This window comes from Chiloscyllium plagiosum, chromosome 27, assembly GCF_004010195.1.
Source record: "Chiloscyllium plagiosum isolate BGI_BamShark_2017 chromosome 27, ASM401019v2, whole genome shotgun sequence".
In the NCBI taxonomy this organism is placed as follows: domain Eukaryota; kingdom Metazoa; phylum Chordata; class Chondrichthyes; order Orectolobiformes; family Hemiscylliidae; genus Chiloscyllium; species Chiloscyllium plagiosum.
The window spans coordinates 7,901,054-7,905,459 of NC_057736.1; the positions used below are offsets into that span (position 1 = coordinate 7,901,054).

Consider the following 4,406-nt stretch of genomic DNA (forward strand, 5'->3'; position numbering starts at 1 on the left):
AAACAGTATCATGTTACACAACACAGACAGGCAGCAAAGGCACAAACTGAAGCTGCATTACACAATGGGTATTTTTAATCAACCTGTTCAGGTGTGTGTAACAGCACATCGCTGGAACAGGCAGGACTTGAGCCTGGGCCTCTTGGTTCAGAATCATTGGCATTATCACTATGTCACAAGAGTCTGATGTCATATTTTCTAACCTACCTGTTCAGAACTTTTGTTACACCCCTGTGGAGTAGGTGGGACTTGAACCCGGGTCTCCTGACTCAATAACTCAATATTACCAATCCACCACAAAAATTGGCTTTGCTTGGACATTTTGCACCAGGGCAATATATATTTTCTAATAAACTTGTTAGTAAACATCTCTGGAACAAGTCTGATTTGAGCTTAGGCCATCTTGACCAGAGATAGGGACGTTGGCTTCACTTGGACACCGCATCCCTCCCTTCCAATCAATATGATTGGAAGTGGATAGTGAAAACTGTTAGTCCTCACTTTTCTCACTTTGATACAAAACATCTGCATTGTATTTTTAAACTGAAGGGAGGTTTTTAATCACAAAACTAAACAAAAACAGAAATTGCTGAAAGAGCTCTGGCAGCATCTATGGAGAGATATCAGAGTTAACGTTTCAGGTTGAGTGACCTGTCCTCAGAACTAATCAACTTGTTCATATGTGTGAAGACATATCTCTGGGACAATGGTGATTCGAACCCAGGCCTCCTGCTCAGAGGTAGGGACACTACCACTGCGCCACAAGAATTAAAGTCTAGGATAGAAGCCAGAACCATGCAACCGGCTCAGGAGGGGCGGATCCTGGACCGATTGAGCGACGGAGAACTAACCAATAACGATGGGGAGCCCCAAGTCAATCAGCATATCAGCCAATCAGCGCCGGGGGCGGGAGAGTGGGAGGTGGGCGTTAGGCTGGTGCCTAGGGTCGGTTGCGAAGAGGCTGGTGGAGGCCAGGAGAGGCCGAGCGGGAGGAGGTTGAGGAAAGCGGATAAAAAACAAAAATAAGCGCAGCTTCCGGACACATGTCAGGTAGGAGTTCTCTTCACACCCGCCGACATCTCAGAGGCGCTCGGTGTGTTGTCATGGCGATTTTGTGATAAAATTCCTCGGTTTGAGGTGGGTAACCAGGGGCCGGCTCTGGTTGCTAGGGCTTGTTTTCCCCTGATCACCTGCACCGGGCCGGAGCTGGGCAAGGAGGGGAGATGCTCCTGAGTTTTCCCCTCTTACTTTTTGTCGATGTGTACTATTTTCGATTTCCGACTCTTAATGGGAGGTTTTTGGATCTTGTGTCTGAGATGGGAGGGCGGGGGATGAGTTAAGGAAACAGCAGCATTGCGGAATTTGCACCTCGGTCCCTCCTTCAGGCAAAGTGAGGGGTGATCCTCGGCACGAATCCCAAAAAGAGTCACATCGGACTCGAAACTGTTTCTGACTTCACAGATATTGCCAGAGCTGCTGAGTTTCCCCGGCACTTACTGGCTTTAAAAAAACACAGCTTCAGGGGACACCCCAGATTCCTTCTGATGGTTAGAAATTCCGCATTTGTAATTACCCCCCCCCCCCCCCCATTATTTCGAGACCAAGAAGTAAAGCAGAACAAAATAAAATGTTGCGATGCCCACAATCATATATTGAAGAAATGACAAACTAGAAAGGATAAACTGGCTGGATTACACAAACCAATTTGTATTGGGCGAACATGATAAATTTGCAAAAATCTAGCGTGATCATGACTGCAAGTGGAGCTGTATCAGTTTTTCTTGCCCGTTTTAAGTTACCTCAAGAAACCATGAGAATTAATCTTGAAGAGACGATTCTGAAAGCAGAATCCTTTTGGAGAACAGGCTGTTTCGGTTTTTTCTACTTGTATCTTGCACACAACTCTGAACTCACGTATTTACATAATACTCGTTTCTCGGAAAGCTGCTATGAAACTTGGAAGGTTGAAAACGTTGATCGAACGTAGAAACGTGATACTTGATTCTGACTGAACGAGTTAGCATCATATTCTTGTGCTGTCAGCTAAATATTTATGTAAACATTTGTGTATCCGTGGCAGTTTTTTTTTAACGAGATTAGTGAAGTTCTAATACGCTGCCGTCTGTTGTGCGTAGATAACAGGCTGTCTTGATTTCGTGGGTTTATGCCTTGGATCTTCTCAATGCGTTCAGGTTATCTTTAGTTTGAGCGGTAACGCTTTTGTGTTAAGTTCTTTGAAGCACATTGTAATTTTATACAAATTAATACCAGTATTGTTTATGTTGAGTTCCTGAGACATTATTGGTTTAAAGATCGAGTAATCGTTGAACAATTTTTTAGGAAAACCTGAACGGAAAAGTTGAATACGACTGATGTGAGAGATTTGAAATAAAACAGAACATGGCCAGTTTTGGAATATTGTGTGCAATTCTGGTCTCCCTCCTATCGGAAGGATGTTGTGAAACTTGAAAGGGTTCAGAAAAGGCTTAGAAGGCTGTTGCCAGGATTGGAGGGTTTGAAGTACAGAGAAAGGCTAAATAGGCTAGGGCTGTTTAGCATTGGAGCATTGGAGACTGAGGGGTGACCTTGCAGAGAATTAAAAAATCAAGAGGGGATGGATAGGATTAACAGACAAGGTCTTTTCCCTAGTTTAGGGGAGTCCAGAACGAGACGGCATAGGTTTAGAGTGAAAAGGGCAAGATATAAAAGGGACCTAAGGGACAACATTTTCATATAGGGGGTGGTGCGTGAATGGAATGAGTTGCCAGATGAAGTGGCAGAGGATGATACAATTACAACACTTAAAAGGCATATAAAGTTAATAAATCACACAACACCAGGTTAAACCTATTGGACTATAATTGGAAGCACACTAGCTTTCGGAACGTCGCTCCTTCATAAGGTGGCAGTGGAGGGCTCAATCCTAATACATGGAATTTATAGCAAAAATTTACAGTGTGATGTAACTGAAATTATACATTGAAAAATTGATTGTCTGTTAAGCCTTTCTTCTGTTAGAATACTGTGAGAGTTTCACTTCTTTCATGTGTAAATCACAAAACCTTTTTTAAAAAAGTTGCATTCTTGGGTTAGCTGTTAACAATGGTGATAGCTAGGCAATATGTTGAAGGTGTTGGCCCCCTGTGTTCTCTGTCTATGCCATGATGTTTAGATTGATTCTAATCTAAAAAGTGAGATAACGGAGTTCTACATGAATGCCTGCAGGTTTTGAGCAAAGTACAATGTAACCCTGAAAGTACAAATTCACCCCACAAAATATGTGTGCACGTGGGCGGCACAGTGGTTAGCACTGCTGCCTCGCAGCGCCAGAGACCCGGGTTCAATTCCCGCCTCAGGCAACTGACTGTGTGGAGTTTGCACGTTCTCCCGTGTCTGCGTGGGTTTCCTCCGGGTGCTCCGGTTTCCTCCCACAGTCCAAAGATGTGCAGGTCAGGTGAATTGGCCATGCTAAATTGCCCGTAACCTTAGGTAAGGGGTAAATGTAGGGGTATGGGTGGGTTGCGCTTCGGTGGGACGGTGTGGACTTGTTGGGCTGAAGGGCCTGTTTCCACACATTATTAGACTTAATCTAAGTAATCTAATCTAATCTAATGTGGGTCTTTGTCTGTGTGTCTGTCTGAGTTGGGGTGTGTGTGTGTGTGTGTGTGTGTGTGGGTGTGGTGAGTGCAGAGCGTCTTAAGTCTGTGAGGGAGTGTCTGTCTGTCTCTGTGTGTGTGTGTGTGTGTGTGTGTGTGTGTGTGTGTAGTGCAGTAGTGGTCACCTGTAATGTGACGTGAACCTAAGGTCCCAGTTGAGGCCCTCCCTATGGGTACCGAACTTAGCTATCAGCCTCTGCTCGGCCACTTTTCTCTGCTGCCTGTCCCGAAGTCCACCTTGGAGGATGGTCACCTGAAGGTCCGAGGATGAATGTCCTGGACCACTGAGGTGTTCCCCAACTGGGAGGGAACACTCCTGTATGTTGATTGTTGTGTGGTGCCCATTCATCCGTTGTCGTAGCCTTTGCTCGGTTTCCCCAATGTACCATGCCTCCGGGCATCCTTGCCTGCAACGTATAAGATAGACAATATTGGCTGAGTCACATGAGTACCTGCCATGTACAAGGTGGGAGATGTCCCCACGCGTAATGGTGGTATTTATGTCCACACTCTGACACGTCTTGCAGTGCCTACTTCAGTGGTCCAGGACACTCAGCCTCAGACCTTTGGGTGACCATCCTCCAAGTTGAAACTTTATTGCTGGAACAGCACAGCAGGTCAGGCAGCACCCAGGGAATAGGAGATTCGACGTTTCGGGCACAGGCCCTTCTTCAGGAATGAGCAGAGAGTGTTCAGCAGGAGAAGATAAAAGGTAGGGAGGAGGGACTTGGAGGAGGGGCGTTGGAAATG

At 45.6% G+C, this 4,406-nt stretch overlaps 1 protein-coding gene across 1 annotated transcript in view; it reads left to right on the top strand.

Moving 5' to 3' along the window:
• The first annotated feature begins 924 nt into the window (after positions 1–924).
• epb41a (erythrocyte membrane protein band 4.1a) overlaps positions 925–4,406 on the top strand; it is a 213,375-nt gene continuing 209,893 nt past the window's right edge. The window contains exon 1 of the mRNA XM_043717312.1: positions 925–1,050. The gene's annotated coding sequence lies outside the window, so the exon portion shown is untranslated. The remainder of the gene's footprint in view (positions 1,051–4,406) is intronic.